This window comes from Lethenteron reissneri, chromosome 45, assembly GCF_015708825.2.
Source record: "Lethenteron reissneri isolate LAM-NWPU_2019-01 chromosome 45, ASM1570882v1, whole genome shotgun sequence".
In the NCBI taxonomy this organism is placed as follows: Eukaryota; Metazoa; Chordata; class Hyperoartia; order Petromyzontiformes; family Petromyzontidae; genus Lethenteron; species Lethenteron reissneri.
This window is the reverse complement of record NC_083823.1, coordinates 11,515,318-11,535,145: the sequence shown is the minus strand read 5'-3', so window position 1 is coordinate 11,535,145 and position 19,828 is coordinate 11,515,318. Positions and strand designations below refer to the sequence as shown.

Here is a 19,828-nt window from a genome sequence, read left to right as displayed (position 1 = left end):
TCACGAACACCTCCCCTACGCCCTTTTCGCCTACGCCACCACCGTACACACGTCGACGGGACAAACCCCGTTTTTAATGATGTTCGGCCGTGAGTCTCGTTTACCCGCAGATCTGCTATTCGGCGTCCCTTCCCCCCAGCCGGAGGAGGCCGCCGCAGGAGCTACAGAGGACGGAACCACCCGCCCCGAGGCCAGCCACCAGGTCCGGACGGATCCCCCGGACCCCGCAACGTTTCCTCGTGGGCGCGGCCCAAGCAAGGTGCTCCAGTCAACCCGGGACGGGGACTGGCACCTCGGGGGGCTATGTGATGCCGCCGCCACGAAGCCGTTCGGCAGGCGCCCAATCCCCGACCTCGCCACCACCAAGCAACGGAGCCGACCCCGCGTCCCCCCCACCTCACCTCACATGAACACACCCGCACGCATTTTCCCCCACCCATAGAGCTGGAAGGGGAGATCACCTGATGGGCCGGTTTTTATCCGAGAAACCCTTATCGGGATTAACTCTCACGGTTTCCGGCGATCAGGGAATTGGACGACCTCCCCCGTGCTACGTTGCGCCGCGGCGCTGCGACTGGCCTTAGTGTGGTGTGGTCGCGGCGTGGGGCATTCGGCCACCGCGGTTGAGGCGCATTTCCCCCCACACACACCCCCACGGGTCGACGAGACAAGCAGGGGAAGGACGGGATAGCATGAGTAGCAGGACCGCAGGGGCTCTTGCGCAGTCACGGAAGGTTGGGATGGTTGCGCTTGAGCGCGCAGGCCCCATTGTTAGGGAGGGTAAGAGATTAATTGGGATTTACGCCGCGCACGCCGCACACTGATTAGCATATCAAAAGCGCCGTGGAGGCGCCGCGGAGCCGCCGTGCGCGTGCAAGAGGTGCGCGAGCCATTGTTTGGAGTTTGCGCCGCGCGGGCAGGACATTGATTGGCGTGTCAGGGGCGCTGCGGAGCCGCCGTGCGCGTGCAGGAGGTGCGCGAGCGATTGTTTAGAGTTTACGCCGCGCGGACAGAGGATTAATTAGCATATGCGCCGCTCATGAGCGGAGAGCCTTCGGGAGTACGGGACAGAGGATAAAAGGGATCGCAGCAAGGGAGAGGCTCTCACTTCTCTTCAAGAGGCACGCGTGCAAGTCGGCTCCCAGCTCTGCCCTCCGGACGTCCGCGTGACGTGTCGCGACGGCATAGAGGAAAAGCCACAGGACGCCGAATACTTCTAACAGTGAGTAAGAAGGTGAATTAGAATCATAGCAGATAAATCGGGAATAGGTATAAAGGTATCAGCGTAGCCCAGCCTCGTCGACTCACTGATTTAACATCTAATTCGCAGGTAGCAGATAATAAATCATTAATAGCGAAGCGTGGTCTCGCGTGATCTTGTTGAGCAGTGTGTCGCGTGGGGAGCTGCGTGTGTGTGCGTGCGTCCACCCCGTGTGCGATACAGGTGCGCGATCATAACGCGAGTAGTCAGGGGTGAGCGTAGTGCTGCGGCTCGCCTCGGGGGAGCGCTGCGCAGAGTGGCGCGAGAGTGGGTGTCGCGTGTGTTCACTCCGTGTGTGATACAGGTGCGCGATCATAACGCGAGTATTCAGTGGTGAGGGAGTGCCGCGGGGAGCTGTATGCGTGAGTGCGCATACGTTCGTTACGTGTCGGATACGGATGCGCATTGGTAACGTGGTTATTCGACGTGGAGGCGAGTGCCGCACAGGGCTATAGACGGGCACACGCTCGCAGCGTGCGAGAGCTGTACGTAGCGGTGTAAAGAGGGGGAGTGTGTCGTCTGATTGATGATGCTGTGCGCACGTATGCTTGCAGCGTGGGAGCGCGGCGCGAGGCTGTAACAGTAGGGGCGTCGTGTTCGAATGCCGGCGAAACCGTAGCGGGTAAATAAGGAGGTGGGGTAACGTAAATGGAATAGGGGATGCAGGCGGGAGGGACCCCGGGGGCCAACGGCCCCCACAGGTATATGTTTGAGTCTATGGGTCTCTGTGTGGGTGTATGGGTCTATGTGTGGGTGTATGGGTCTATGTGTGAGGTTATGGGTCTCTGTGTGAGTCTATGGGTATCTGTGTGAGTCTATGGGTGTCTGTGTGAGGCTGTGTGTCTGTGTGATATTTTGTGGGTCTATTTGCAAGTATATTGTCCCAGTGAGTGAGTATTTGGGTTTCTGTGTGAGTCAATGGGTGTCTGTGTGAGGCTGTGTGTCTGTGTGTGAGTCTATGGGTCTCTATGTGATTATATGGGTCTTTGTGCAAGTATATTGTCCCTTTGTGAGTCTATTGTCTCTGTGTGAGTTAATGTCCCTGTGCGATTCTATGGGTCTTTTTGTAAGTATATTGTCCCTGTGTGTGTCCATGGGTCTGTGTGTGTATTTGTGTCTCTGTGTTATTCAATGGGTTTTTGTGAAAGTATATTGTTTCTGTGTGAGTCTATGGGTCTTTGTGTGAGTCAATGGGTGTCTGTGTGAGGCTGTGTGTCTGTGTGAGATTCTATGGGTCTATTTGCAAGTATATTGTCCCTGTGTGAGTCTTTGGGTATTTGTGTGAGTCAATGGGTGTCTATGTCTCTGTGCGAGTCGGTGTCTCTGTGTTTGCCAATGTGTCTTCCTGTGATTCTATGGGTCTTTGGGCAAGTATAGTCTTTGTGTGAGTTCATGGGTCTCTGTGTGAGTCTATGGGTCTCTGTGTGTGTCTATGGGTATATGTTTGAGTCTATAGGTATCTGTGTGGGTGTATGGGTCTATGTGTGGGTGTATGGGTCTATGTGTGAGGTTATGGGTCTCTGTGTGAGTCTATGGGTATCTGTGTGAGTCTATGGGTCTCTGTGGGATTTTTTTCTCTGTGTGTGTCATTGGGTCTCGGTGTCTATGGGTCTGTGTGCAAGTATATTGTCCCTATGTGGGTGTATGGGTCTCTGTGTGAGTCTATGGGTCGCTGTGTTAGTCTATGGGTCTTTGTGCAAGTATATTGTTTCTGTGCGAGTCTTTGGGTTTCTGTGTGAGTCAATGGGTGTCTGTGTGAGGCTGTGTGTCTGTGTATGATTCTATGGGTCTTAGTGCAGCCGTCCTCCCCTAATTAGCACGAACAATCGAGAGTCTACTGTACTTGGCTCCCATTGCCACTGCTTTGCAGCACTGAGTAATGAGCGAAAGCCCACGAGCACAAGGGGACAACATTCACAGGGCCGCGCACAGATAAGTCACGTGCCCCAACTTTCTATACTGCCACCTTTCAGCCCCATGAGTTTACAGGCACGTGCCACCACCTCGGTCAGATCAGTAAATGCAATCACGTAAAATTGTCCATGTTGATTGACGTGGCTCTGCTGCTGTCCCCTTTGTGGGCCGAGTCGTCTGCGCGGGAGCAGGAAATTGTTATCATTGAGCACGCGCATCGATCTATCGCGAGTTCTACAATTTTAGTTTAATTCATTAACCAACTCAATTTTCTTAACTTAAACATAACTTATACCACTATACTTTAGTGGTTTTTGGCATAGAGATCCACGGAAAATGAATATTTGGGATTATCCACGATTTTGAATTATCCGTGGCCATCCTCCCGGTCATTAGTGTGGAAAATGGAGAGTCTACTGTAATCAACAATCCTTTTTTGGCCCAATATTGAATAATCCTTTGATAAACACATGCTTGGTTTTGTTTTTCCAAGCTAAGTCCCAAATAGCAATAGGATTCATACCAACCCCTCTTGTACATTTGATCACCTTTTCAAGTTGCTGCGATCCCCAGTCGGTCGCACAGAGGTGATGCGTAAAGTAAAGGCCGACCGAAATTCGGTTTCGGTGCCGAAAGTTGGCAAATGGCCGCTTTCGACATACGTTCGGTTTCGGCCGAAAGTACATTTTTTACTTTCGGTTTACTTTCGATTTCGGCCGAAACTGATATTGACTTTCGGTCAACCGAAGATCTATTTTTAGAATGTAACGCTAGTGCTACGTTTATCTCTCTGCCTATCGGCCGGTCAGTCGGCGCTAGGCAATCCTGCGATAGGCTGCAAAAACACATCAGCAGCAGCTTGGGAGCGAGGTTACAGCCGCAACGATGGTCTGTTAATGTCAACAGACGGCAGCCTGCTTTTGCATCCGTGGGTGGAGTCTCTTTGGCGGGACGACAACAAAGTGCCGTTGTTGTCTGTTCCCAGCCGCCTGCCCGCCTTGGCTTATGTGTTGCGTTCTCTTCACTCTACACGCGTGTTGATACCGAGATTCGAAGTCTGACAATATTCTTCTTGGTTCTTTCGGTAAAGTCACTTAGAAGGGAAGTAATAAAATAATAAAAATAAAACATAATAAAAAAAATGAAGAATTCTTCACCTGAGGACAGCTGCTGGCGTTGTGGCCGAAACGTCGTGAGAATTATTTTATTATGTTTTATTTTTATTATTTTATTATTTCCCTTCTATGTGACTTTACCGAAAGAACCAAGAAGATGAATCCCTGCAGTCACGAAAGCTTTAAATCGAAATCTGACAATATTGTTATTCAGTTAGTTAATAGTTACGTAGCGAATTAGTGATAACAAAATTACGAATCTGAGTGAAGTAGAAAATTAAACTTAATAAACGGAGCAGTTAATCACTAAAGTCGATTCTGATGCAAGAAACAGCAACCTGCTGGGCGAGAATGCGGAAAAACTGGTATTTCTTAACTACAACATTCGTTTGTTTAGATATAATCACTAAGTAACACCTAAAGATTTGATATTTAACGACTCTTACTGCAGGCTCTGAATGATTAGTTCTAGATACATGTTTTATTAAAGTAGCATTGCATCATGACCTATATATAAAAAATGAAAATTTGTGAATGTGTCTGTTCAAAATGTTTAGCGTACTTCCCGACATGCAACAAACTTTAAATTTGCCATGTGGGTACTTTCCATACTGTACACCATGCATACACTTTGGTATTATTTTTTTGGGGGGGGGGGGTGCAATAATGCATATATTTTGCACGGCAAGCGAGCTGTGACGTCACATCTGTCATGTCACCCGCGCATGTGTAGCGCTTAGCGCTACGAACATGGCGTGGTGCTGGCCACCCACCCCCTCGTGTGCCATGCCGGCCTTCATAGGTACTCGCTAACAGCACTTGCCCCCTACAGTCTCACAGGCTACATGGTGGATTTTTGTCCTTATCCTGTGTGTATGTAGGGGGGGGCAGCGACTGCGTAGCGATTCGCGCGCTGCGCTACGAACCCGACGACCCAAGTTCAATTCCCACTCATTGCCACCGCCGGTGACGATTATTTGAACTGGTCCTGGGCCTCCCCTAGGTCGACTCAGCCTCAAACGAGTAAGTGGTGTGTCAACATCGCCACTGGGGAGACAAAGGCAGCCGGCCGTGGTGAATCCAAGTCCCGGGCGAAGCCGGGTAGTAAAGCTAGTATTTCATAAATCTTGTGTTCGGTAACTTTGGTTATAAACCTTTCGGTTTTGGTCTCGGTCGAAAGTGAAGTTCAACTTTCGGTTTTGGCCGAAAGTGAAGTTCAACTTTCGGTTTCGGCTTCGGTTTCGGCCAAAAGCTAATATTTAACTTTCGGTCTGGTTTCGGTTTCGGCCGAAACCAGAAATTCAGTTTCGGTCATCCTCTAGCGTCAATGCTTCAGCCTACAACACGCCATGGCAACGTAACTGGTACTGGGCAACTATCTGAACGCTGGAATAAAAAAAACCCGTCTTTCTTGCAACCAAAAACGGCAGGATGGATATGCATGGTGTGCATGCATAATGTGAATGTATGTCTGTTGATTATCCTATGAATAACCCAACCGATATTGGATATCCATTGTAATTTATATGCATTCATAACCTCCCCCCCCCCCCCCCAGCCTTCGGCCTACGGCCTAATTGCCCCACAAGTGAGACATCACATTTATCTCTTGAGAAATCCTCCTGCTTCGCTCTTAACAACCCTGGCTATCGCCTGTTGATGTGAGTTGGAATTACTGACAAAACGTCGTACTCGAATTGTAAATTTTATTTTATACCTACGTGACTTTACCAAAAGAACCAAAGAGTATTGAATTGTAAATGTTGGGGGTTTACTCTCGAACACACCAGTGTGCTGAACTAGTAACGAATTAGCACGTTTTGATTACGTGACAAACCTCACTACAGTAATTGGCTGTGTTGGCGGTGGCGGGTTGAACGACACATTCATATTTACGTCGTCTAACCCAAAAACCTCGATTATGGATAATGGTCGTGAAAGCTTGAGGTCTTTTTGGGGTAAACAAACTTATGAATATTTATGTTGAACTTCTTTCGCACCGTACATAGCCAACTGTGCTAATCGGAGGTGTGGAAATAGAAAAAGCCTTGGTTGGAACGCAGCTAAACGGCCTGGTGACAGAAGTGACCTGTCTGCTATTTTACATCTCTAGGTTTCAATCAACTCATTGCCCAGCATAAATTTAAACGTGAACTCGACTACGGGAACAGACCTGAATCTGACCGTCAGAACGGAGGCTTTGGATTCGGGCCGTGGCCCAGGTGCAGTGGTTTGTGCTGTACAGAGCCCTCGACAAGATCGGTGCCAGACGCCAGCGCCGCGGCCGCCCTGCGCGAGCGACCGCTCGGGGTAGAGCGGCCGAGGCTTCCCACCAAATCGCTCCTCCAGCATTTCCTTCAGCCTGCACGCCCCGCACACACAGGCCGCAACGCGATGTCCACACACAATAAAAAAAATGCCACACTCCAAGTGCTATGAGGCTCCATCCACACGGTGGCGCTGCTACACAAAGCAATGAAGCACGGCTGTTACGAAGACTTAGGGAGTTTAGTCATTTGTGGAATTGTTTTTTTAACTTGTCATGGGACCTTGTTGTCAGCATCGAAGTATAAAGAATAACAATAAGTTTTACCCTTTCTGGCAATAAAACATGTCTTAAGATGTTCAAACACCAAATAGATCACGTTACATTTTTCATGAATGGAAAACTTGTTTCTCTAGTCCAGCGGTCGGGAACCTATGGCTCGCGAGCCATATATGGCTCTTCCGGTGACGGCATATGGCTCCCAGACAATTTTGAGTTGGAAAAAATAATAATAATAAAAAATCAGTTTGGAACTGATTTTAAAATACTTGTGATATTGCTTAATAATACTGGGTCATTTTAAAGTAAACAGAAATTAGTTTTGAAGATAAATTTCACGGGTCACGCCTGCATGAAGCTCAACCTCACCACGTATGAACCAGACTACAATGCCATCAGCAAAACCATGCAGCACCAGAAGTCGCATTAAAAGTAAGACATATTTAATTTATTATACGTTAAAAATACTATATGGCTCTCAATGAAATATATTTAGAAATATTTGGCTTTTATGGCTCTCCCAGTCAAAAAGGTTCCCGACCCCTGCTCTAGTCCATACCACGAGCCACTGGTCCAACATTCCTCGTAACATTCAGCAATTCCCTTTCTGCCACGCAACATGCTGCAGGTCAACGTTTTGGAGGGCGTTGGCTCTGCATAGGCTATTGAGGCCCAGAGTCCTGGGCTGGGCAACAGTCGAGACCGCCGCGGGTCATTGACACGGAGCGGCCCCAACGAGTCACAACGCCGCTAGAGTGAAAGCTCGCGATCGAGAGTCGCCGCGCCATCTGAACGAGCCACGTTCCACATGGTCAGGGCTGTCAACGTTCTTGCCCAACTCACGGCGGCTCGCTTTGACGCTGCTGAGCACGCTTCCACGCATGCTCGGAATGGAGGCGGGCCGTTAACGCTCCGTGTAGAGCAAACTCTAGCGCTTCCATGTAACTCGGCTGTCTGCGCCGCGATCTACAATGTTAGCTGGAGTGCAGACTTACTGAGGATCTGATAAAGCAATCTTGAGCAATGCCACTATGTATTGGGCCTGCCTTCATTGCACCTGTGCACGTTGCGCCCACGCGAGTGGTGCCTGTATGCTTGTGGGTAGGGGATGGGTGAGGTTTGTGGGTAGGGAGTAGGGAAGGGTGAGGATTGTGATAAGGGAGTGGTGAGGGACGAGGCTTGTGGGTAGGGAAGGGTGAGGCTTGTGGGTAGGGGGTGGACACTGGGAACTGTGGGTACTCTGTGCCCACCCTATATAACTTTATCTGCAGCGTGTTCCGCAGGCCGCGAAGGGAATTTCTGAACCTTGTGAATGTTGGACGGTGGCTGGCAGTATAGTTTCATGGTGGCGTGGTATACAGGAGGGCGTGGGTTCCATCCCGACCCTGACGCCTGCTGTAAATTTGGAGTTTGCATGTTTCCTCCGCAGTCGCGTGGATTTTTCTCTGGGTCCTCTGGTTTTCCCCTCTACATTTAGATTCAAGATGCCTTAATAGTATTTGGCTAATTAACATTTGCACATAAGCCCCTTCGTTGAACTATTATTTGTAGTGAAATGAGAGCGTAAATGGGGTTTGCTGCTGGGCTCTGGCCCAATCACATGGCCCGGGTTATTGGGGGGCAGAGCCCAGTATGGGGGGCGTGTGGGAGGGGCCGCCGTTCACCTCGGCTCCAATTGGAAGCGAGGTGAATGGGGGTGGAGCCAGCAGGGCAGTATGGGAAGGCCGTATCTGACGATCCGGAAGGGGAGGAGTCAGGGTCACGTGGGGGAGAGGATATAAGTGGGAGCTCGGAAGAAATCGGGGGAGTTGCGGAGTAAAGAGGCTGAGCCACGTTGGGTGGTGAGAGGAGATCCACGCCATCGGCCACGTGGCCGAAGGACCTTCAGCACGCCGTCGGCCAGCGGAGTGCGGGAGTGGAGGAGCTAACGGAGGAGCGTGCGTGGGCGCGCGCGAGGAGACGCTGGTCCCCTGTCAGGACTAGCGGGGTGTGAGGAAGAGTGGAGGAGCCGATGAGGTCGCGCGTGCGGGGCGCGCGCTAGACGACGCTGGTCCGCGGACAGGACCAGCGGGGTGCGGAGAAAGAAACTAAATAAAAGGCCAAAGGAGACCAACAGTGACCAACGGAGTCTTTTATTACACTAGCCAGGTCACTTCTGAAAAATAGCTATATAGTTCAGTAGGCACTTAAAATAAAAAAGTTTAGTTTATAGCAGTTAGTATAAAAAAAAGAGAAATGCAATAAACATGTCACCACGCATTATCGCGCACACGGAGATGAGCCGAGCGGCCGCAGAGGCGAGGGGGAGAGCGGTGATGCTCACGTGGGTAGGAAATTTCCAAGCGCTTCGTCGGGCTGCAGGTAGGAGGCCGGGGACCTGACGAAGGAGACGAAGGTGTGAGTAGGCATCATCGCAAAACACCAATATCCCCCCCTAGCCACGGGGCTGGACACAACACAGATACCCCCTTTGCCACGGGGCTGGACACAACACAGATACCCCCCTTGCCACGGGGCTGGACACAACACAGATACCCCCCTTGCCACGGGGCTGGACACAACACAGATACCCCCCTTGCCACGGGGCTGGACACAACACAGATACCCCCCTTGCCACGGGGCTGGACACAACACAGATACCCCCCCCTTGCCATGTGGCTGGACACAACACAGATACCCCCTTGCCACGGGGCTGGACACAACACAGATACCCCCCCTTTCCATGCGGCTGGACACAACACAGATACCTCCCTTGCCACGGGGCTGGACACAACACAGATACCCCCTTGCCACGGGGCTGGACACAACACAGATACCCCCCCTTGCCAGGGGGCTGGACAAAACACAGATACCCCCCCCCCCCCCCTTGCCATGGGGCTGGACACAACACAGATATCCTCCTTGATACTGGGCTGAGTGCATAAGCAACTGAAGTAGAATTGTGTTAAATAAAGTACATACAGTAAAAAACTCATGAAATAAACTTAAATGAAGAAAACTAGCAATAGAAACATGGGGAAAAACAAGCTCTCAGCATATAAAACAAGCAATGACATAATGCTACGAAATGAAAGAATTACATAAGACGACAATAAATGCCTTAACCCTTGTGGAGCTCAAGCGAGGCGTAAGGTTGCCCCTCGCCTTACGTCTCGCTCCACGGTATTCATCCGCAAACCTCACTGTGCTGCAATATTTGCGCTTACGTAATTAACGCAAGAATGTCTGCATATCGATGTTTTATTGTTACATGATTTATGGAAGCATTCCCATTAGGTTAGATTTCCTCAAGTCAGATATTTCGCAACCTGTGGACTGTCTGTACATGAAGGAAGATTCGCATTGCCGTTTACGACAGATGCTGGTTAGTGAAGAGCATTCCAGATTGTAGAATGCCGGATAACAATATATTTTCCTGTATTTTAATACATCTTTACTTTCCAACGATGAGCTGTACTAGTCATGAATTGGCATGTTTTGGTTACGTGACAAACCTTACTAATTGACCGTATTGGGTGGTGCCGGGATTAACGACATTTATTATATTTACGCAATCTAACCCAAAAACCTCGATTATGGACATTGGTCGCGAAAGCCTGCTACATATTCAACTGACAGCTTGGTAGTGTACCATTAAAATGTCAAGCAGCAACATTTTCAAAAAGAGAAAGCGTACAAAAAAGATGGCATCACCGTTTGTCCCTCTCCGATTGCTTGCCAAATACAAGGAAACTATTGCAAACGTGGCAGAGTGAGTAAAACTCGTAACTGCAAATCACAGACAGAAGCAAGCGACATCTTGTGTCGTTGACTCGGATTCATCCATTCTGGTCCCTTGCAAAATGTTTTTGACAATGCCTGAAAAACTTCGCTTTCACTGTTAACAAATAAATCTTTGGCTCATATTTGCAGGTTGTTTTATCCACTGCAGTAGCACCCAGTTACACCACTGGGGACTTCACACGAAACCAGCCGAGAGGCGTTTTGATAACACGTTCACATACAAAAGACAAAGATCCCCCGTGTAGCCTTAACAGACTGTTGGGGCAAGTGCCGATAGTGAGTAGCATCCGTGAAGGCCGGCACGGCACGAGAGGGTGTTTGGCCAACATCAAGCCCGGCCGCCTTTGTCTCCCCAGTGGCGTTGTTTACACACTGTACTAGGTACTCATTTGACGCCGAGTCAACTTTAGGGGAGGTCCAGGGCTGGTTCATATAATCGTCACCAGTGTTGGCGGCCATGAGCGGGAATCGAACTCGTGTCGCCGGGTTCGTAGCGCAGCGTAGCGCTAACCGCTGCACTATTGTGCACATGCAGGCAGATACAAACACCCTGACATACACACTCGTACACAACGTGGCCATACGACTGTCATAGCTGTACCTTGCAGGTCGGGCACACAAACTCGCAGCCCGCGCGTGCGCGTGCCTTTGTCCTGCAGGCATGCTCCACACGAGACGCGTGTCCGCACACCGGCAGCAGGTAGGGGCGGCTGCGTGACGCGTCCCAGGCTCCACTGGGAAACAGACATTTTTTAAAATCCCAACCAAGGCATGGGATCAGAACAAGTGCTAAGGCAGCACCTGACGCGCAAAGACAGCGTCGACTTTTCCCATTTGAAAGCGGCCACTCCTCGTCATCATCACAGATTAAGGGGTCTGTAATTATGACGATGGACCTGATTTTCAATCAATCAGGTCTATAATTGAATGACAATCGTAGACCTGATTTTCATTCATTTAGGATTTTCTTTGGACGTCAGCTAATAAAGTAGATTATCGATTATTCGTGCTGACAGGGAGGACAGCCGCGGATAATTCAAAATCGCGGACATTAGATTACTTTTATTTAAACTATGAACTTCATACATTAACAGTACATCTAGCAACTAATTTACCTGGTGGTATTGAAACAATTCTTACATGCTTGTGTTGAACCAATGCCGCTTGAAATGATACAACAGCAGGCGTTGACGATGAAAAGCGTTAAAAACTATTCTGAGTTTATTGTCCCTTATTTTATGGCCTGCTCAGATCTTCTTTCGGGGACTCAATTCGCTACTTTTAGCTCTGAACATCAAGCGTAGCGAGTGAGCCTCTATGAAGGCCAGCAGCGTGCTGTTAGTGGTCGTGTAAGCAGAATCACAGCCGTCTTTGTCTCCCGAATCTACACTCGCAATGAACCGAGTACTCATTTAAGGCCGAACTGACCTAAGGGAGGCTCCCAAGAATGGTTTATATTTCGAGTTGCCGCTGTTTCTCCCCGTCAGAAATTAAATTACCTTCACGCATCTTCATGTGGCGTCTCCTTGAGACGACTGTAACTGCACGAGCTAAAGGCGTGTCTTTCTGTAAGCGCCACACTGCCTTACGCGAGACTTCAGTTTTACATTTTCCATCATCTACTCCTTTAACGGATGTAGAAATTTAAACTAACTTCTTTCGCACCGTACGTAGCCAATGGTGCTAATCTGATGTGCGGAGCAAGAACAAACACTAAAACACAAAACGCACGCGCATGTAGGCCGTGCTATAAACAATTACCTTTGATTTCCTGTGCGGGCAAGGACGATACAGTCCACTAAAACTACGAGCACGCGGCACACCACCAGTGGCCACGTCTCCTGCCGCGTGTGCAGGCGGTACAACTGCACGGGCCCACACGGGCGGGGAGTTGCTGCAGTGCCATGCCACGTGGAGCAGAGGGGGGCATTGGCAGGCTTCATTCTTATGTTTCTTGCACCAGAACCAGACTCTCACACAGAGACCCAGATACTCTCACACAGAGACCCTCACACAGAGACCCAGAGACTCTCACACAGAGACCCTCACACAGAGACCCAGAGACTCTCACACAGAGATTCTCACACAGAGACCCAGAGACTTACACAGAGACCCAGAGACTCTTACATAGAGACCCAGAGACTCTCAACAGAGATTCTCACACAGAGACCCAGAGACTCTCACACCGAGACCCAGAGACTCTGACACAGAGACCCTCACACAGAGACCCAGAGACTCTGACACAGAGACCCTCACACAGAGACCCAGAGACTCTTACACAGAGACCCTCACACAGAGACCCAGAGACTCTCACACAGAGACCCATAGACTCTCACACAGAGACCCAGAGACTCTCACACAGAGACCCTCACACAGAGACTCTCACACAGAGACACAGAGACACAGAGACTCGCATACAGAGACCCTCACACAGAGACCCAGATACTCTCACACAGAGACCCAGAGACCCTCACACAGAGACCCAGAGACTCTCACCCAGAGACTCAGAGACTCTCACCCAGAGACTCTCACACAGAGACCCAGAGACTCTCACACAGAGACCCAGAGACCCTCACACAGAGACCCAGAGACCCTCACACAGAGACCCAGAGACTCTCACCCAGAGACTCTCACACAGAGACCCAGAGACTCTCACCCAGAGACTCAGAGACTCTCACCCAGAGACTCAGAGACTCTCACCCAGAGACTCTCACACAGAGACCCAGAGACTCTCACCCAGAGACTCAGAGACTCTCACCCAGAGAATCTCACCCAGAGACTCTCACACAGAGACCCAGAGACTCTCACACAGAGACCCAGAGACTCTCACCCAGAGACTCAGAGACTCTCACCCAGAGACTCTCACACAGAGACTCTCACACAGAGACCCAGAGACTCTCACCCAGAGACTCAGAGACTCTCACCCAGAGACTCAGAGACTCTCACCCAGAGACTCAGAGACTCTCACCCAGAGACACTCACACAGAGACCCAGAGACTCTCACCCAGAGACTCTCACACAGAGACCCAGAGACTCTCACCCAGAGACTCAGAGACTCTCACCCAGAGAATCAGAGACTCTCACCCAGAGACTCTCACACAGAGACCCAGAGACTCTCACCCAGAGACTCTCACCCAGAGACCCTCACACAGAGACCCAGAGACTCTCACACAGAGACCCAGAGACTCTCACCCAGACTCAGAGACTCTCACCCAGAGACTCAGAGACTCTCACCCAGAGACACTCACACAGAGACCCAGAGACTCTCACCCAGAGACTCTCACACAGAGACCCAGAGACTCTCACCCAGAGACTCTCACACAGAGACTCAGAGACTCTCACACAGAGACCCAGAGACTCTCACCCAGAGATTCTCACACAGAGACCCAGAGACTCTCACACAGAGACCCAGAGACTCTCACCCAGAGACTCTCACACAGAGACTCACACAGACTCTCACACAGAGACTCAGAGACTCTCACCCAGAGACTCAGAGACTCTCACACAGAGACCCAGAGACTCTCACCCAGAGACTCTCACACAGAGACCCAGAGACTGTCACACAGAGATCCAGAGACTCTCACCCAGAGACTCAGAGACTCTCACACAGAGACTCACACAGACTCTCACACAGAGACTCAGAGACTCTCACCCAGAGACTCAGAGACTCTCACCCAGAGACTCAGAGACTCTCACACAGAGACCCAGAGACTCTCACTCAGAGACTCTCACACAGAGACCCAGAGACTATCACACAGAGACTCAGAGACTCTCACACAGAGACTCAGAGACTCTCACACAGAGACTCAGAGACTCTCACACAGAGACTCAGAGACTCTCACACAGAGACCCAGAGACTCTCACCCAGAGACTCTCACACAGAGACCCAGAGACTCTCACACAGAGACCCAGAGACTCTCACACAGAGACCCAGAGACTCTCACACAGAGACTCAGAGACTCTCACACAGAGACTCAGAGACTCTCACACAGAGACTCAGAGACTCTCACCCAGAGACTCAGAGACTCTCACACAGATACTCTCACCCAGAGACTCACACAGAGACTCAGAGACTCTCACCCAGAGACTCAGAGACTCTCACACAGAGACTCACACACAGAGACTCTCACCCAGAGACTCAGAAACTCTCACACAGAGACTCTCACACAGAGACACTCACCCAGAGACTCAGAGACTCTCACACAGAGACCCTCACACAGAGACTCACACAGAGAGACTCTCACACAGAGACTCTCACCCAGAGACTCAGAGACTCTCACCCACAGACTCACACAGAGACTCAGAGACTCTCACACAGAGACTCAGAGACTCTCACACAGAGACTCGCACAGAGACTCACCCAGAGACTCAGAGACTCTCACCCAGAGACTCAGAGACTCTCACACAGAGACTCAGAGACTCTCACACAGAGACTCAGAGACTTTCACCCAAAGACTCTCACATAGAGACCCAGAGACTCTCACACAGAGACCCAGAGACTCTCACACAGAGACCCAGAGACTCTCACCCAGAGACTCTCACACAGAGACTCAGAGACTCTCACACAGAGACTCTCACACAGAGACTCACACAAAGAGAGTCACACACAGAGACTCACCCAGAGACTCAGAGACTCACACAGAGACTCACCCAGAGACTCTCACACAGAGAGACTCACACAGAGAGACTCACCCAGAGACTCAGAGACTCTCACCCAGAGACTCACACAGAGACTCTCACACAGAGACTCACACAGAGACTCTCACACAGAGACTCTCACACAGAGACTCACACACAGAGAGACTCACACAGAGAGACTCACCCAGAGACTCAGAGACTCTCACCCAGAGACTCACACAGAGACCCTCACACAGAGACTCGCACACAGAGACCCTCACACAGAGACTCGCACACAGAGACCCTCACACAGAGCCTCGCACAGAGAGACTCTCACACAGAGGCTCACACAGAGAGACTCACACAGAGACCCTCACACAGAGACTCACACACAGAGACTCGCACAGAGAGACTCTCACACAGAGACTCACACAGAGAGACTCACACAGAGGCCCAGAGACTCACGCGGCAGCGACTCCGTGAGCAGTGATGGCGGCGCGAGACCGCGCGCACTGGGTGACACCACGTGGTGCTGACACCACGTGCCGAGTGCGCGCGCCGAGTCACGTGGGGGCGGGCGGCCATCTTACCTGGGGACAGTGCTGCACTGTAACAGTGGGGAGCGGCGGTGCAGCGGTTAGCGCGGTGCTTTGTGTAAACATCGTCACTAGGGAGACAAAGGCGGCCGGGCGTGGTCCTGGCTACCCACTCCCTCGTGTGCCGTGCATAGGTGCTCGCTAACAGCACTTGCCCCAACAGTCTGTTCAGGATATACGGGGGATCTGTGTCAGTGAGTGAGTCTGTGTGAGTGAGTGAGTCTGTGTGAGTGTGTGAGTCTGTGTGAGTGAGTCTGTGTGAGTGAGTGAGTCTGTGTGAGTGAGTGAGTCTGTGTGAGTGTGTGAGTGTGTGTGAGTCTGTGTGAGTGAGTGAGTCTGTGTGAGTGAGTGAGTCTGTGTGAGTGAGTGAGTGTGTGAGTCTGTGTGAGTGTGGTGAGTCTGTGTGAGTGAGTGAGTCTGTGTGAGTGTGTGAGTCTGTGTGAGTGTGTGAGTCTGTGTCAGTGAGTGAGTCTGTGTGAGTGAGTGAGTCTGTGTGAGTCTGTGTGAGTGTGTGAGTCTGTGTGAGTGAGTGAGTCTGTGTGAGTGAGTCTGTGTGAGTGAGTGAGTCTGTGTGAGTGTGTGAGTCTGTGTGAGTGAGTGAATCTGTGTGAGTGTGTGAGTCTGTGTGAGTGAGTGAGTCTGTGTGAGTGAGTGAGTCTGTGTGAGTCTGTGTGAGTGAGTGAGTCTGTGTGAGTGTATGAGTCTGTGTGAGTGTGTGAGTCTGTGTGAGTGAGTGAGTCTGTGTGAGTGTGTGAGTCTGTGTGAGTGAGTGAGTCTGTGTGAGTGAGTGAGTCTGTGTGAGTGTGTGAGTCTGTGTGAGTGTGTGAGTCTGTGTGAGTGAGTCTGTGTGAGTGAGTGAGTCTGTGTGAGTGTGTGAGTCTGTGTGAGTGAGTGAGTCTGTGTGAGTGTGTGAGTCTGTGTCAGTGAGTGAGTCTGTGTCAGTGAGTGAGTCTGTGTGAGTGTGTGAGTCTGTGTGAGTGTGTGAGTCTGTGTGAGTGAGTGAGTCTGTGTGAGTGTGTGAGTCTGTGTGAGTGAGTGAGTCTGTGTGAGTGTGTGAGTCTGTGTGAGTGTGTGGGTCTGTGTGAGTGTGTGAGTCTGTGTGAGTGAGTCTGTGTGAGTGAGTGAGTGTGTGTGAGTCTGTGTGAGTGAGTGAGTCTGTGTGAGTGAGTGAGTCTGTGTGAGTGAGTGAGTGTGTGAGTCTGTGTGAGTGTGTGAGTCTGTGTGAGTGAGTGAGTCTGTGTGAGTCTGTGTGAGTGTGTGAGTCTGTGTCAGTGAGTGAGTCTGTGTGAGTGAGTGAGTCTGTGTGAGTGAGTGAGTCTGTGTGAGTCTGTGTGAGTGAGTGAGTCTGTGTGAGTGTGTGAGTCTGTGTGAGTGTGTGAGTCTGTGTGAGTGAGTCTGTGTGAGTGAGTGAGTCTGTGTGAGTGTGTTGAGTCTGTGTGAGTGAGTGAATCTTGTGTGAGTGTGTGAGTCTGTGTGGAGTGAGTGAGTCTGTGTGAGTGAGTGAGTCTGTGTGAGTCTGTGTGAGTGAGTGAGTCTGTGTGACGTGTATGAGTCTGTGTGAGTGTGTGAGTCTGTGTGAGTGAGTGAGTCTGTGTGAGTGTGTGAGTCTGTGTGAGTGAGTGAGTCTGTGTGAGTGAGTGAGTCTGTGTGAGTGTGTGAGTCTGTGTGAGTGTGTGAGTCTGTGTGAGTGAGTCTGTGTGAGTGAGTGAGTCTGTGTGAGTGTGTGAGTCTGTGTGAGTGAGTGAGTCTGTGTGAGTGTGTGAGTCTGTGTCAGTGATTGAGTCTGTGTCAGTGAGTGAGTCTGTGTGAGTGTGTGAGTCTGTGTGAGTGTGTGAGTCTGTGTGAGTGAGTGAGTCTGTGTGAGTGTGTGAGTCTGTGTGAGTGAGTGAGTCTGTGTGAGTGTGTGAGTCTGTGTGAGTGAGTGAGTCTGTGTGAGTGAGTGCAGTCTGTGTGAGTGTGTGAGTCTGTGTGAGTGAGTGAAGTCTGTGTGAGTGTGTGAGTCTGTGTGAGTGTGTGAGTCTGTGTGAGTGAGTGAGTCTGTGTGAGTTGAGTGAGTCTGTGAGTGAGTGAGTCTGTGTGAGTGTGTGAGTCTGTTGTGAGTGAGTGAGTCTGTGTGAGTGTGTGAGTCTGTGTGAGTGAGTGAGTCTGTGTGAGTGAGTGAGTCTGTGTGAGTGTGTGAGTCTGTGTGAGTGAGTGAGTCTGTGTGAGTGAGTGATCTGTGTGAGTGTGTGAGTCTGTGTGAGTGAGTGAGTCTGTGTGAGTGAGTGAGTCCTGTGTGAGTATGTGAGTCTGTGTGAATGAGTGAGTCTGTGTCAGTGAGTGAGTCTGTGTGAGTGAGTGAGTCTGTGTGAGTGAGTGAGTCTGTGTGAGTGTGTGAGTCCTGTGTGAGTGTGTGAGTCTGTGTGAGTGAGTCTGTTGTGAGTGAGTGAGTCTGTGTGAGTGTGTGAGTCTGTGTGAGTGAGTGAATCTGTGTGAGTGTTGTGAGTCTGTGTGAGTGAGTGAGTCTGTGTGAGTGAGTGCAGTCTGTGTGAGTGAGTGAGTCTGTGTGAGGTCTGTGTGAGTGAGTGGAGTCTGTTGTGAGTGGTTGTGAGTCTGTGTGAGTGAGTGAGTCTGTGTGAGTGTGTGAGTCTGTGTGAGTGAGTCTGTGTGAGTGTGTGAGTCTGTGTGAGTGAGTGAGTCTGTGTGAGTGAGTGAGTCTGTGTGAGTGTGTGAGTCTGTGTGAGTGTGTGAATCTGTGTGAGTGAGTGAGTCTGTGTGAGTGTGTGAGTCTGTGTGAGTGAGTGAGTCTGTGTGTGTGAGTCTGTGTGAGTGAGTGAGTCTGTGTGAGTGAGTGAGTCTGTGTGAGTGTGTGAGTCTGTGTGAGTGAGTGAGTCTGTGTGAGTGTGTGAGTCTGTGTGAGTGAGTGAGTGTGTGAGTCTGTGAGTCTGTGTGAGTGAGTGAGTCTGTGTGAGTGAGTGAGTCTGTGAGTGAGTGAGTCTGTGTGAGTGTGTGAGTCTGTGTGAGTGAGTGAGTCTGTGTGAGTGTGTGAGTCTGTGTGAGTGAGTGAGTCTGTGTGAGTGTGTGAGTCTGTGTGAGTGTGTGAGTCTGTGTGAGTGAGTGAGTCTGTGTGAGTGAGTGAGTCTGTGTGAGTGTGTGAGTCTGTGTGAGTGAGTGAGTCTGTGTGTGAGTCTGTGTGAGTGAGTCTGTGTGAGTGTGTGAGTCTGTGTGAGTGTGTGAGTCTGTGTGAGTGAGTGAATCTGTGTGAGTGTGTGAGTCTGTGTGAGTGAGTGAATCTGTGTGAGTGTGTGAGTCTGTGTGAGTGAGTGAGTCTGTGTGAATGAGTGAGTCTGTGTCAGTGAGTGAGTCTGTGTGTGAGTGAGTGAGTCTGTGTGAGTGAGTGAGTCTGTGTGAGTGTGTGAGTCTGTGTGAGTGTGTGAGTCTGTGTCAGTGAGTGAGTCTGTGTGAGTGTGTGAGTCTGTGTGAGTGAGTGAGTCTGTGTGAGTGTGTGAGTCTGTGTGAGTGAGTGAGTCTGTGTGAGTGTGTGAGTCTGTGTGTATGTGCACGTGTGGATCACCACACAAATGTTGTGAAACTCCCCGTGGTCGCTAAGGTCGCCATCTCCTGGCCTATCCAGGGTCTGGAAGCGCAGCAAGCGGAGACATTTCCATCTCGAGGGGATTTAATGTTTCCCCCTCGCACGCGTTGGTTCTCTCCCCTCACATGCATACTCGCTCTTGAATGGAACTGGGCAAACATATGCCATGCAATGGGGCCCATTGCTTCAAACATCGCCCATGATATATTTTCCTCTTATGCAGCCGTGGTATTAACGAATGTGTTCAGTGAGTTTTATTTGTGCACCACTGCCAACGCGGTATCGACAAATTATCCCAATGTAGGACCACAGAGCTTGGGGATATTGTTGGTCGCGCCGGTTTCTGGCTGGCTGCAACACCAATGCACAACATACAGCACTAACATACAACATGTATGTTGAACTTCTATCGCACCGTACGTA

At 50.5% G+C, this 19,828-nt stretch overlaps 1 long non-coding RNA gene across 1 annotated transcript; it reads right to left on the bottom strand.

Annotated features, from left to right (window-relative positions):
• Positions 1–5,915: 5,915 nt before the first annotated feature.
• LOC133353959 (uncharacterized) lies at positions 5,916–12,512 on the bottom strand. Its single transcript, XR_009756506.1, has 4 exons — positions 12,380–12,512; positions 11,220–11,352; positions 9,159–9,212; positions 5,916–6,652 (listed from the first exon to the last, which is right to left on the bottom strand). It is a non-coding gene; the product is annotated as an uncharacterized LOC133353959 (long non-coding RNA).
• Positions 12,513–19,828: the final 7,316 nt, after the last annotated feature.